The sequence below is a fragment of the Saimiri boliviensis genome, chromosome 7, assembly GCF_048565385.1.
Source record: "Saimiri boliviensis isolate mSaiBol1 chromosome 7, mSaiBol1.pri, whole genome shotgun sequence".
Classification (NCBI taxonomy): domain Eukaryota; kingdom Metazoa; phylum Chordata; class Mammalia; order Primates; family Cebidae; genus Saimiri; species Saimiri boliviensis.
In genome coordinates, this window is record NC_133455.1 from 90,966,656 (window position 1) to 90,982,138 (window position 15,483).

Below are 15,483 nucleotides of genomic sequence, written 5' to 3' on the forward strand. Positions count from 1 at the left end.
ATAGCAATATTTTTAGCATGGTACAAATAGATATCTCTTTATAAATCTTCCTGTCGTATTTTCCATCTCCATAAATGCCTCCTCCAACATCTTATGTCATAAACCTAAGTCATTCTTCATTTGCATATTCAATTCCATATTCAGTGCATCAGGAAATCTTCTCAGTTCTATCTCCAGATTGATCTACTTCACTTGCATTCAACTACTGTCATCCTCTAAAGCAGCATCACCTATTATCTACAATAATACAATAGAACTTTCTGCAATGATAGAGCTTTCTATAACTTTGCTATCCAATATGGTAGTCGCTCACTACCCATAGCTACTGAGCACTTGAAATGTGGGTTTTGTCACTTTTTACTACATGTAAATAGGAACTTACATGTAAATAGGAGCATGGATTTGGTAGTGCAGGTGTAGACAAGAGCCTCATAACTGTACACACAATTCACTTTGTCACTCCAGATCAGCCTTTAAAGTACTCCCCTGTCAAAACTTATGATGACCTCCTATTGAGCTGGAATACATCTAAACTCACTATCTTAGCCTGAGCTACACAATTGGAGAAAGCCTCTCTTCTCCACCACCACACCTCATTCTAGTCTGTCCTCATTCAATCTCTAGCCACTCTGACCTTTGACAGTTCCCTAAGTTACCAAGCTCTTCTCTCATTCAGGGTTATTTTTACCACTTTTTCTTTTAAAAATCAAGTATTTTCTGTCAAGCAGTGTTTCAGACATTGAGGATGCGGTAAGAACAAAAGAGACTAAGTTCTGCTGCCAGGAAATTTTAATTCTGGTGAAAGAGGCAAATTATAAATGAATGAAAGATATACTCTGCCAGGCCATGATCAATGCCTAGAAGAAAAGATGAAGGAAAGCTATTTAGATTGTATGATAGAGGTCTCAGATAAGGTAGCATTTGAATGATTTAGGAAGTGAAACTTGAGACAGAGTGTGCTTGGTTAGAGGCCTCTTCCTTCATGTGAGGACCCAGTGAGAATGGGCTGTGCCTAAGAACCAGAAAGTGAGCCCTCACCAGGCACTAAATCTGCTGGCACCTGGATCCTGGACTTGCCAGCCTCCAGAAATGTGAGAAATAAATATTTGTTGTTTGCAAACCACTCAGTCTACAGTATTTGTTATAGCAGTTTAAATGGGGTGATAGCCAGTCTAACTAGGAAGCAGGGTGAGTAGCAACAGGGATCTATATTCATTAGGTACAAAATCGTTACAGAAATTGCATGTTTCATTGAAACAAAATTGGGTGAGCTCACAAATAAATGCAAATCCCTTCACTCTTATGTAGAATTTTATTTATTTATTTATTTATTTATTTATTTATTTATTTTATATATATTTTATTGCATTTTAGGTTTGGGGGTACATGTGAAGAACATGCAAGATTGTTGCATAGGTACACACATGGCAGTGTGATTTGCTGCCTTCCGTCCCCTCGCCTGTATCTGTCATTTCTCCCCATGCTGTCTCTTCCTATCTCCCCACCCCCCCGTCCCTCCCCCATTTCCCCCCAACGGACACCAGTGTGTAGTGCTCCCCTCCCTGTGTCCATGTGTTCTCATTGTTCAACACCCACCTATGAGTGAGAATATGCGGTGTTTGATTTTCTGCTTTTGTGTCAGTTTACTGAGAATGATGGTTTCCAGGTTCATCCATGTCCCTACAAAGGACACGAACTCATCGTTTTTGATGGCTGCATAATATTCCATGGTGTATATGTACCACATTTTCCCTATCCAGTCTATCATCGTTGGGCATTTGGGTTGGTTCCAGGTCTTTGCTATTGTAAACAGTGCTGCAATGAACATTCGTGTGCACATGTCCTTATAGTAGAATGATTTATAATCCTTTGGATATATACCCAGGAATGGGATTGCTGGGTCAAATGGGATTTCTATTTTTAGGTCCTTGAGGAATCGCCACACTGTCTTCCACAAAGGTTGAACTAATTTACACTCCCAGCAACAGTGTAAAAGTGTTCCTATTTCTCCACATCCTCTCCAGCATCTGTTGTTTCCAGATTTTTTAATGATCGCCATTCTAACTGGTGTGAGATGGTATCTCAATGTAGTTTTGATTTGCATTTCTCTAATGACCAGTGATGATGAGCATTTTTTTTATGTGTTTGTTGGCCTCCTGTATGTCTTCTTTTGTAAAATATCTGTTCATATCCTTCGCCCATTTTTGAGTCGGCTTGTTTGTTTTTTTCTTGTAGATCTGTTTTAGTTCTTTGTAGATTCTGGATATCAGCCCCTTGTCAGATGAGTAGACTGCAAAAATTTTTTCCCATTCTGTTGGTTGCCGATTCACTCGACTGACCATTTCTTTTGACGTGCAGAAGCTGTGGAGTTTGATTAGGTCCCATTTGTCTATTTTGGCTTTTGTTGCCATTGCTTTTGGTGTTTTTGGTCATGAAGTCCTTGCCTACACCTATGTCCCGAATGGTTTTGCCTAGATTTTCTTCTAGGGTTTTTATGATATTACGTCTGATGTTTAAGTCTTTAATCCATCTGGAGTTAATTTTGGTGTAAGGTGTCAGGAAGGGGTCCTATTTCTGCTTTCTGCACATGGCTAGCCAGTATTCCCAACACCATTTATTAAACAGGGAATCCTTTCCCCATTGCTTGTTTTTGTCAGGTTTGTCGAAGATCAGATGGTTGTGGGTATGTTGTTTTTCCTCTGAGGCCTCTGTTCTGTTCCATTGGTCTATATGTCTGTTTTGGTACCAGTACCATGCTGTTTTGATTACGGTAGCCTTGTAGTATAGTTTGAAGTCTGGTAATGTGATGCCTCCAGCTTTGTTCTTTTTGATTAGAATTGACTTGGCTATGCGGGCTCTCTTTTGGTTCCATGTGAAGTTTAAGGTGTTTTTTTCCAGTTCTGTGAAGAAGGTCATTGGTAGTTTGATGGGAATAGCGTTGAATCTGTAAATTACTTTGGGCAGTATGGCCATTTTCATGATGTTGATTCTTCGTAACCATGAACATGGAATGTTACTCCATCTGTTTGTGTCCTCTCTTATTTTGTTGAGCAATGGCTTGTAGTTCTCCTTGAAGAGGTCCTTTATGTTCCTTGTTAGTTGTATTCCTAGGTATTTTATTCTCTTTGTAGCAATTGTGAATGGCAGTTCATTCTTGATTTGGCTCTCTTTAAGTCTGTTATTGGTGTATAGGAATGCTTGTGATTTTTGCATGTTGATTTTGTATCCTGAGACTTTGCTGAAGTTGTTTATCAGTTTCAGGAGATTTTGGGCTGATATGATGGGGTCTTCTAGATATACAATCATGTCATCTGCAAATAGAGACAATTTGATTTCCTCCTTTCCAATTTGAATATCCTTTATTTCTTTTTCTTGCCTGATTGCTCTGGCTAGAACTTCCAGTACTATATTGAATAGGAGTGGTGAGAGAGGGCATCCTTGTCTAGTGCCAGATTTCAAAGGGCATACTTCCAGTTTTTGCCCATTCAGTATGATATTGGCTGTTGGTTTGTCATAAATAGCTTTTATTGTTTTGAGATACGTTCCATCAATACCTAGTTTATTGAGGGTTTTTAGCATAAAGGGCTGTTGAATTTAGTCAAAGACCTTCTCTGCATCAATTGAGATAATCATGTGGTTTTTGTCTTTGGTTCTGTTTATGTGGTGAATTACGTTTTTGGACTTGCTTATGTTGAACCAGCCTTGCATCCCCAGGATGAATCCTACTTGATCATGGTGGATGAGCTTTTTGATATGCTGTTGCAATCGGTTTACCAGTATTTTATTGAAGATTTTTACATTTATGTTCATCATGGATATTGGCCTGAAATTTTCTTTTCTTGTTCAGTCTCTGCTGGGTTTTGGTATCAGGATGATGTTGGTCTCGTAAAATGATTTGGGAAGGATTCCCTCTTTTTGGATTGTCTGCAATAGTTTCAGAAGGAATGGTAGCAGCTCCTCTTTGTATGTCTGGTAGAATTCGGCTGTGAACCCATCTGGACCTGGGCTTTTTTTGGGTGGTAGGCTCTTTATTGCTGCCTCGACTTCAGACCTTGTTATTGGTCTATTCAGGGTTTCGACTTCTTCCGTGTTTAGGCTTGGGAGGATGCAGGTGTCCAGGAATTTATCCATTTCTTCCAGGTTTACTAGTTTATGTGCATAGAGTCGTTTGTAATAACTCTGATGATGATTTGGATTTCTGTGGAGTCTGTGGTGATATCCCCTTTATCATTTTTTATTGCATCAATTTGGTTATTCTCTTTTCTTTTTTATTAATCTGGCTAGTGGTCTATTTTGTTGATCTTTTCGAAAAACCAACTCCTTGATTTATTGATTTTTTGAAGAGTTCTTTGTGTCTCCATTTCCTTCAGTTCTGCTCTGATCTTAGTTATTTCCTGTCTTCTGCTAGATTTTGAGTTTATTTGATCTTGCTCCTCTTGCTCTTTCAATTTTGATGACAGGGTGTCAAATTTAGATCTCTCCTTTCTTCTCATATGGGCACTCATTGCTATGTATTTTCCTCTAGAGACTGCTTTAAATGCATCCCAGAGATTCTCGTATGTTGTGTCTTTGTTCTCATTGGTTTCAAAGAACATCTTTATTTCTGCCTTCATTTCATTGTTTATCCAGTCAACATACCAGAGTAAGTTGTTCAGTTTCCATGAAGCTCTGCGGTTCTGTGTTAGTTTCTGCATTCTGAGTTCTAACTTAATTGCACTGTGGTCTGAGAGACTGTTTGTTATGATTTCCATTCTTTTGCATTTGCTGAGGAGTGATTTACTTCCAATTATGTGGTCAATTTTAGAATAGGTGTGATGTGGTGCTGGGAAGAATGTATATTCTGTGGATTTGGGGTGGTGAGTTCTGTAAATGTCTATTAGGTTTGCTTGTTCCAGGTCTGAGTTCAGGTTCTGGATATCCTTGTTGATTTTCTGTCTGGTTGATCTAATATTGACAGTGGGGTGTTAAAGTCTCCCACTATTATTGTGTGGGAGTCTAAGTCTCTTTGTAAGTCATTAAGAACTTGCCTTATGTATCTGGGTGCTCCTGTATTGGGTGCGAATATATTTAGAATCGTTAGCTCTTCTTGTTGCAGTGATCCTTTTACCATTATGTAATGTCCTTCTTTGTCTCTTTTGATCTTTGTTGCTTTAAAGTCTGTTTTATCAGAGATGAGAATTGCAACTCCTGCTTTTTTCTGCTCTCCATTTGCTTGGTAGATCTTCCTCCATCCCTTTATTTTGAGCCTTTGTGTATCCTTGCATGTAAGATGGGTTTCCTGGATATGGCACACTGATGGGTTTTGGCTTTTCATCCCATTTGCCAGTCTGTGTCTTTTGATTGGGGCATTTAGTCCATTGACATTTAGGGATAGTATTGTGATGTGTGAATTTGATACTGTCATTTTGATGCTACCTGGCTGTTTTGTTGGTTAGTTGATGCAGATTCTTGATTGTGTTGATGCTCTTTTACCATTTGGTATGTTTTTGGAGTGGCTGGTACTGGTTGCTCCTTTATATGTGTAGAGCCTCTTTCAGGAGTTCTTGTAGAGCAGGTTTGGTGGTGATGAAATCTCTGAGTTCTTGCTTGTTCGCAAAGGATTTAATTTCTCCTTCACTTATGAAGCTTAGTTTGGCTGGAAGGAGATTCTGGGTTGACAGTTCTTTTCTTTAAGGATGTTGGATATTGACCCCCAATCTCTTCTGGCTTGTAGGGTTTCTGCTGAGAGATCTGCTGTGAGTCTGATGGGCTTCCCTTTGTGGGTAACCCGACCTTTCTCTCTGGCTGCCCTTAGCATTTTCTCTTTCATTTCAACCCTGGTGAATCTGACGATTATGTGCCTTGGGGTTGCTCTTCTTGAGGAATATCTTTGTGGTGTTCTCTGTATTTCCTGGGTTTGAATATTGGCCTGCCTTGCTAGGTTGGGGAAGTTTTCCTGGATAATATCCTGAAGAGTATTTTCCAGCTTGGATTCATTCTCTTTATCACATTCAGATACACCTATCAAACGTAGATTAGGTCTTTTCACATAGTCCCCCATTTCTTGAAGATTTTGTTCATTCCTTTTTGCGCTTTTTTCTCTGTTCTTGCCTTCTCTTTTTATTTCATTGAGTTGATCTTTGACCTCTGATATCCTTTCTTCTGCTTGGTCAATTCGGCTGTTGAAACTTGTGCATGCTTCGCGAAGTTCTTGTGTCGTGTTTTTCAGCACCATCAATTCACTTATAATCCTTTCTATGTTGTCCATTCTTGTTAGCATTTCGTCCAACCTTTTTTCAAGGTTCCTAGTTTCTTTGCATTGGGTTAAAACATGTTCTTTTAGCTCACTGTATTTTTTTACTACCCACCTTCTGAAGTCTGATTCTGTCATTTCTTCACCCTCCTCCATCTGGTCTGGTTCCCTTGCTGGTGAGGAGTTGTGATCCCTTTTAGGAGGAGAGGGGTTCTGGTTTCGGGAGTTTTCATCCTTTTTGTGCTGGTTTCTTCCCATTTTTGTGGGTTTATCCACCTGTTGTCTTTGTAGTTACTGTCTTTCAGATTGGGTCTCTGAGTGAGCTTCTAGTTCGTGGATGCTGAAGTTACTTCTTTTTTTTTTTTTTTTTTTTAAGCTTTCCTTCTAACAGTCTGGCCCCTCTGCTGTAGGACTGCTGAGGTCCTCTCTGGGCCCTGCTTGCCTGGGATCACCTGCAGCAGCTGCAGAACAGTAAGGGTTGCTGCCAGTTTCCTCTTCTGCTATCTTTGTCCCAGAAGAGTGCTTGCCTACTGTCAGTCTGTTCTCTCCCTTATGAGGCGCTTCTTTGGATCTATGGGGTTCAGGGAACTACTTGAGGAGACAGTCTATCTTTTATTGGGGCTTAAGTCCTGAGCTGTGAGCTCCGTTGTTCATTCAGAGCTGCTGGGCAGGTACGTTTAGGTCTGCTGCAGCTGAACTCATAAACAACTTTTTGTTCCCAGGTGCTCTGTCCTGGGGAGTTGGGGCTTTATGAGTTTCCGTTGCGCTACTGCCTTTTTTGATTTTTCTTTCAGTTCTGACCCGCCCAGATAGCAGTACGCCTAGCCACTGCCTTCCCACAGGGGCTTTGCTGAGCTGCTGTGGGCTCTGCCCAGCTGCCCTGTGCTCTTCCCTGCAGTCCTGTTTATATGGGCGTAGTTAGAACAGACTCAGCCACGGTGGCCCCGCCTCTGTTATGGGGGACTCTCTCTGTTGTGGCAGGTTGCCTCGGCAGCGGCAGGTTGCGTCAGTGATGGTGGCCTGCCTCTGTAGTGGTGGAGAGTCTCAGTAATGGCGGACGCCCTTCCCCCACCGAGCCGGACTGTCCCGGGTTCAGCTGTGCTTGGTTTGAAGGGCTCAACCCAGAGGGTTTCCAATTACTATTTTTGTTTTCGTTGTTGTTGGGGATGGAGGGGTGGGACCAACCGCGCCTGATCACCTGGCTCCCTGACTCAGAGTCTTTTAAGTTGAAGGACCCCGCGTTCCAGTCGCTTGTTGAAAAGGCCCGGGGATCTCCCGTGCTGTGACTCACGGAGTCAGCTCAAACAGCGGCGCCGGCTCCTGGCGGATTTTTTGCCTAGGAATCTCCTCGCCTGAGTCACTATTTCAGATGAATGGGCAACTCTACCGTCTCAGGGCTCCGATCGCCAGCTAAGAGGGCTTCCAGACCAGTGGCTTTTGTATGGAGAACCGCTGCAACAGTGCGTGGTCACAGCAGCCACGGGGGCCAAATCAGCCCCTCGGGGGCCAAAACAGCCTCACCGGCTGGGACTGGCGCACTGGCGACCCCTCTGCCTGGGTATCTCCTGGTCTATGGGCAATAAAAATTCGTCTGGAAATGCGGTGTCCACTCACCCTCTGCACTTTCACTGGGAGCTGAAGTCCTGAGCTGTTCTTAGGCGGCCATCTTCCCAGCATTCTCCTTATGTAGAATTAAACCATCTCATTTCAGAAATTCAGGTTGTCTCATTTGCAATCATTTGACACCTCTGAAATTTTGATTAATCTGAGCTTTTAAAGAGAACTGATGTTACCTGGTTGGAGAATATTAAGGAGTGAGAAAGAGAAGCGCAGTCCCTGATGTACAGAACCTGGTTTGATGCTCATAGCTGGACTATGTTTTTTTCTCACTGGACATAGACCATCTCACAGAACATCAACAGCAGACAGGATAGTGCTAGTCTATGGTAAGGTGCTAGTCTATGTAACCACCAAAATACCACACTCCTCCCTCTCTTGGCTAAAATGAGGAAAACTGATTCTGCTTTACCAATTATAGTTTTATCCTTACTCTAGTCAGGCCTCCTTTTAACTGAGATAGCCATCATAAAATTGCTCTACTGTCTGACAGCAACCAATTCAAAACAAAGTCCATTTCCTTAGACCCTCTCCAAAATTACCCAAAGCCCAAGCACTCTAATAGGTTTCTCTAATACCTCCTTACTGAGATACCCCATGGTTTTCCATGGTATTCTCCTTCTCTGCAATGAATGCTAAATGCAATTTGTTCAACTACAAGTACATTTCTGGGGTCTTTGGTGAAAGGGTATTGACAGAAATTAGGGTTGAAGAGTGTGATGAGGCGTCCTGTTAAACTTAAGGAAAACAAATCGCTCAAACTTATAAATCTTCCCCTCCTCCGTGCTCTAACTCCTTTAGAGTCTAATAAGAGCCATACTCACTGATAGGAAAGTTAGGAAACTTTAGAACTTCAAAGCAAAATTCTGAACTTACTGGCGTTATAAATCTGGGAGTATCATAGGATGGGTCAAGGTCCCTGGAAAAAGAAAGCATCAAAAATGCTCCTCTTGACCTTTGCAATAAATGGATTTTAATGGTGCCCTAAGTGGCAGAACCGAGAGGCAACTAGAGAAGTCGATGCAATATTGGATTACAAAATCTTTCAAAAAATGTCCCTCCATGAGTTATTCTTAGAATGGAATACTGCCAAATACTCAAGACAGACACTATGTGGCCAATACATTTCTGAAGATTATTCGAACTTGGTAAGCAAGTGTAGCTCAGTGGTAGTCAGTTACCTCAAATGTACACGGCCCTGGGTTTGACTCCCAGCACCTCCAACCATTAATTTCTCAGTTCTCAGCACCACTAATCAGTAAATTTATTCCAGCTAACTGGTCCTTTCCCAATTTTAATTTATCTGAGGTCTAAAAAGGGCCACCTCTGCTATGAGTATGAAATCTGATACTGGTACCATTGAATAAATTAAGTTTTCAAAAAAAAAGTTACCATCTAAAAAAGCAGTTTAGAAAAATAAAACCCTTTAAAAAATATGGTGTCTGGAGAAAAACAAAATTAGAATGTCAACTAATGGTAAAATGAGATAGGAATTTTTGGACTAAAAAGTCAAGACAAGCCAGAATTTGGAAGAACTCAAGATCCAGTGAATGTGATCTTATGCTCATCCCACTGTACTCAGTAATGCTCTGGGATTCTGATGAAGAATCTAATGAGAAATCACTGACAAAAAGTGCTCTTGTTCCCAAGGCCAATGTACGTTGTGTTTTACATGTATATTCATTATATAAATACTTAGTGCCAGTTAGTGTAGGCCATTTAAGAAAGATCAATTTACAAAGTAATCTTGATTGCTGATATGGTCTATCATAAAAACTGATGTAATCCCAATCACAGTCCCAAGATTCTTCTGTTATAAAGTCTTTAATAATGGCCTTCATTTTATTTCCTGATGTGGAATTAAAAGTCCAAGAGTAATTCATCATATTGAGATAACTGTTAAGATAATCTGTGATCTCACCAGAAATCACTGGAATCAAATTCAATACTAGACATCCTTGAAGCAAAGAGAAAAAATTACAATAATCAAGAAGAGGAGTTACTTGAATCTAATTGGAATGCCTGTAAATAGGTCATGAAAACCCAAACTGTAGTATACTTTAATTATTGTTTCTTTGTATCCACAGGTCCTTTTTTATATTTAAATGACTTTTGTTTGGAAAAACTGATCCCTCACTTCAAAAGCAAACAGACTGAATTCTTTGACCTTAAATCAGACTGTAAACCCATTAAATCACCCACATCTACATTTCAATTTATTTTTGTCACTCCTATTTCATACATGATCTTAAGTTTCACAATCATAAGAAATAAGTGCTATCATCTTCAGTCTAGAGATGCATGAATTGACACTTGATATTCAAGAGATGTGACCTAAGACCTTTAGGACTTCTCTAAATTTGCAAATACCATAGTTACATTTCACTTTCCCCATAATTGCATAAAATATAACCTCAATATTATAAAATGTGAGTAGAAAGAGTAGAAAACAAGGCAAGCAGGTTATATAGATCTGGGTGCTTGGTTAGACTAACTCCCTGGGTAGATCACAAGCTCCTAAAATATATCCTCACAGCACATACAGTTAAAATTTCCAACACTTACAAGTTAAGGAAATTTGGATGACTCACAGGTAGTTAAAACAAGGATATTAAGTTTCACAGGGCTAAGAGGAGAAAAAAAGAAATTAAATGACATTTTGGGACTATTCCAAATGCTGTAGGTATTATCTAACCTAACATTGGGACCACCTAAATACTGATTTACTTTGTCTATAATCTTACCACCTTAATCACAATATAATAATCTAGCAAAGAAAAAAGTCAAAATATATACTTTGTTTGAAAGACATAAAATATATAGAAAGAATGACAATGAACAGACTTCAAATAGCTAGAAGGATTCCCATAAGCAAAGCAGATGTCTTTTTTACCCATTCATCAAATAAAGAGCCGCTTCCTTATTCACAACTACCTAATCTTACTGAGGTCTCTCCCGCTCCTGACATATGAGTCCATATTTCAGTATAAAGCAACTAGAATCAGGCCCTTAACATCTGTATATTATGACAGAAGTTATAGTACACCACTTACCAGACAATGTTTAGCAGCAAGGACATTCCTTTGTGTTCATAGTATCAGTTAACCAAAGCCAAGTCAAACCCCGTATCACAGATTCCTTACCTCTTTTATGATCTTTCCTTCATCATTGTCTTTATTTTTTTAGTTTCCGTAGGATATTGGGGAACAGGTGGTGGTTGGTTATATGAGTGAGTTCTTTAGTGGTGATTTGTGAGATTCTGGTGCACCCATAACTCAGGAAGTATACACTGCACCCTATTTGTAGTCTTTTACCCCTCACTCCCTTCCCACACTTTCCCCTTGAGTCCCCAAAGTCCACTGTGTCATTGTTACGCCTTTGCATCCTCACAGCTTAGCTCCTACTTGTGAGTGAGAACATGTGAAGTTTCATTTTCCATTCCTGAGTTACTTGACTTAGAATAATAGTCTCCAGTCTCATCCAGGTCATTGTGAATGCCATAACTCATTCCTTTTTTTTTTTTTTTTTTTTTTTTTTGAGATGGAGTTTCGCTCTTGTTACCCAGGCTGGAGTGCAATGGCACGATCTCGGCTCACCGCAACCTCCGCCTCCTGGGTTCAGGCAATTCTCCTGCCTCAGGCTCCTTAGTAGCTTGGATTACAGGCACGTGCCACCATGCCCAGCTAATTTTTTGTATTTTTAGTAGAGACGGGGTTTCACCATGTTGACCAGGATGGTCTTGATCTCTTGACCTTGTGATCCACCCGCCTCAGCCTCCCAAAGTGCTGGGATTACAGGCTTGAGGCACCACGCCCGGCAACTCATTCCTTTTTATGGCTGAGTAGTATTCCATGATATACAATTACCACAATTTCTTTATTCACTCATTGATTAATGGCGATTTGGGTTGATTCCGCAATTTTGGAATTGTGAATGGTGCTGCTATAAACACTCATATGTGAGTGTCTTTTTTTGTATAATGACTTATTTTCCTCTGGATAGATACCCAGTAGTGAGAATGCTGGGTCAAATGGTAGTCCTACTTTTTAGTTCTTTACGGAATCTCCATACTGTTTTCCATAGCGGTTGTACTAGTTTATATTCCCACCAACAGTGTAGAAGTGTTCACTATTCACCGCATCCTAACCAACATCTACTATTTTTTTATTATGGCCATTCTTGCAGGAGTAAGGTGGTAATTGCACTGTAGTTTTGATTTACATTTTCCTGATCATTAGTGATGTTGAGCAATTTTTCATATGTTTCTTGGCCATTTGTATATCTTTTTTTGAGACAAAGTCTCACTCTTACCACCCAAGGTAGAGTGCAATGGTATGATCTTGGCTCACTGTAACCTCCATCTCCCAGGTTCAAGTGATTCTCCTGCCTCAGCCTCCCAAGTAGCTGGGATTACAGATGCCTGCCACCATGCCTGGCTAATTTTTGTATTTTTAGTAGAGATGGGGTTTTACCATATTGGCCAAGCTGGTCTCGAACTCCTGACCTCAGGCAGTCCACCAGCCTTGGCCTCCCAAAGTGCTGATTACAGGCCTGAGGCACAGTGTCTGGCCTGTAATTTTTAAAATACAACAACAACAACAACAACAACAACAACAACAACAACAACAACAAACTGCACAAGTGTGAGCCCCTGCACCTGGCCCACTTGTGTATCTTCTTTTGAGAATTGTCTATTCATGTCTTTAGCCCACTTTTTGTTGGGATTTTTTTTTTTCTCGCTGGTTTGAGTTAGTTGTAGATTCTAGATATTAGTCCTTTGTCAGATGTATAGATTTTGAAGATTTTCTTTCACTCTGTGGATTATCTGTTTATTCTGCTGACTTTTCCTTTTGCCATGCAAAAGCTCTTTAGTTAAATTAGGTTCCAGCTATTTATCTTTGTTTTTGTTGCATTCCCTTTTGGGTTCTTGGTCATGAAATCCTTGCCTAAGCTAATGTCTAGAGGGTTTTCCCAAAGTTATCATCCAGAATTTTTAGAGTTTCAGGTCTTGGGTTTAAGTCCTTAATCCGTCTTGTGTCGATTTTTGTATAAGGTAAGAGGTGATAATCTAATTTCATTCTCCTACATGTGACTAGCCAATTATTTCAGCACCATTTGTTTAAAAGGGTGACCTTTCCTCACTTTGTTTTTATTTGCTTTGTGAAAGATCAGTTGGCTGTATTTGGCTTTATTTCTGGGTTCTCTATTCTGTTCTATTGGTCTGTGTGCCTATTATACCAATACCATGACGTTTTGGTGACTATGGCTTTACGGTGTAGTTTGAAATGAGGTAGTGTGATACCTCCAGATTTGTTCATTTTGCTTTGTGTTGCTTTGATTTTGCAGACTTTTTGGTTCCATATGAATTTTAGAATTTTTTTTTAAAATTCTGTGAAGAATGCTGGTGGTATTTTGATGGGGATTGTATTGAATTTGAAGATTGCTTTTGGCAGTATGGTAATTTTCACAATATTGATTCCACTCATCCATGAGCATGGGATGTGTTTTCATTTGTGCTGTCTGTGATTTCTTTCAGCAGTGTTTTGTAGTTTCCTTTGTAGCAGTCTTTCACCTCCTTGGATAGGTATGTTCCTAAGTATTTTATTTTTGCAGTTATTATAAAAGAAGTTAAGTTCTTTATTTGATTCTTTGCTTAGTTGATGTTGGTTTATAGAAGAGCTACTGATTTGTGTACATTAATTTTGTATCCAGAAACTTTGCTGAATTTTTTTTTTTTATCAGTTCTAGGAGCTTTCTGGAGGAGTCTTCATGTTTTCTAGGTAAATAATCATATAATTAGCAAACAGTAACAGTTTGCCTTCTTCTTTATCAAATTGGATGCCTTTCTTTCTTTCTCTTGTCTCACTGCTCTGGCTAGGAATTCCAGTACTATGTTGAAGAGGAGTGGTGAGAGTGGGCATCCTTGTCTTGCTCCAGGAATCAGAGGTAATGCTTTCATCTTTTCCCCATTCGGTATTATGTTGGCTGTGGGTTTGTCTTAGATGGCTTTATTACCTTGAGGTATGTCTCTTGTATGCTGATTTTGCTGAGAGTTTTCATCATAAAGTGATGATGGATGTTGTCAAATGCTTTTTTTGTATCTATTAAGATGATCACTTGATTTTTGTTTTTAATTCTTTTTATGTGTATCACATTTATTGACTTGTGTATGTTAAACCATCCCTGCATCCCTGGCATGAAACCCACTTAATCATGCTGGATTATCATTTTAATATGTTGTTGAATTAGATTAGCTAGTGTTTTGTTAAGGATTTTAGCATCTATGTTCATCAGCGATATTGGTCTGTATTATTTATTTTTTATTTGTTTATGCCCTTTCCTGATTTTGGCATTAGGGTGATACTGGATTCATAGAATGATTTAGGGATGGTTCTCTCTTCCTCTATCTTCTGGAATACTGTCAACAGGATTGGTCACGTTTCTTCTTTGAATGTCTGGTAGAATTCTGTTGTGAATCCAGCTGTTTTTTGTTGGTGGTGGTGGTAATTTTTAAATTACCATTTCAATCTTGCTGCTTGTTCAGGGTATCTAATTCTTTCTGATTTAAGCCAGGAAGACTGTATTTTCCCAGGAATGTATCATCTCTAGGCTTTCTAGTTTATTTACATAAATGTGTTCATAATAGCCTTGAATAATCTTTTGTATTTCTGTGATATCAGTAGTAATATCTCCTGTTGCATTTCTAATTGAGCTTATTTGAATTTTCTCTCTTTTTGGTTAATCTCACAAATGAGCTATCAATTTTATTTGTCTTTTTTAAAAAACCAGCCTTTGTTTCATTTATCTTTTCTTTCTTTCTTTTTTTTTTTTTTTTTTTTTTTTTAGATGGAGTCTTGCTCTGGCACCCAGGCTGGAGTGCAGTAGCATGATCGGCTCACTGCAACCTCTGCTTTCTGGATTCAAGCAATTCTCCTGCCTCAGCCTCCCAAGTAGCTGGGATTACAGGTACCCACAACCACACACCGTTAATTTTTGTATTTTTAGTACAAATGGGGTTTCACCATGTTGGACAGGATGGTCTCAGACTCCTGACCTCCTGATCTGCCCACCTTGGCCTCCCAAAGTGAGCTACTGTGCCCGGCCCCATTTATCTTTTGTATCATATGTTTGTTTGAATTTAGTTCTGCTCTGGTCTTGGTTATCTTCTTTCTTCTGCTGGGTTTTGGTTTGGTTTGTTCTAGTTTCTGTAGTTTTTTGAGGTGTGATCTTAGCGTGTCAGTTTATGCTCTTTCAGACTGTTTGATGTAGGCATTTAGGACTATGAACTTTCCTCTTAGCACTGCCTTTGCAGTCCCGCAGAGGTTTTGATAGGTTGTGTCACTATTGTCATTCAGCTTGAATAATTTTTTAATTTCATTTTTGACTCAATGACCATTCAGGAGCAGGTTAATTTTCAGGTACTTGCATGATTTTGAAGGTTCCTTTAGGAGTTGATTTCCAGTTTTATTCCACTATAGTCTGAGAGAGTGCTTGATATAATTTTGATTTTATTAAATTTATTGAGGCTTGTTTTGTCTACCATCATATAGTTTATCGTGGAGAAAGTTCTATTCACTGTTGAATAAAATGTGTATTCTGCTGCTGTTGGATGGAATTTTTTGTTTATATCTGTT

General features: G+C 39.5%; 1 long non-coding RNA gene across 3 annotated transcripts in view; it reads left to right on the plus strand.

Annotated features, from left to right (window-relative positions):
* The window catches only part of LOC141585156 (uncharacterized), a 118,996-nt gene that overhangs the window by 16,807 nt on the left and 86,706 nt on the right, over nt 1-15,483 (plus strand). For 2 of the 3 annotated variants that reach the window (XR_012518509.1, XR_012518510.1), the window contains exon 2: nt 14,696-14,815. The exons of the other annotated variant lie outside the window; for it this stretch is intronic. This is a non-coding gene — a long non-coding RNA (uncharacterized LOC141585156). The remainder of the gene's footprint in view (nt 1-14,695; nt 14,816-15,483) is intronic. 3 annotated transcript variants of the gene reach the window in all.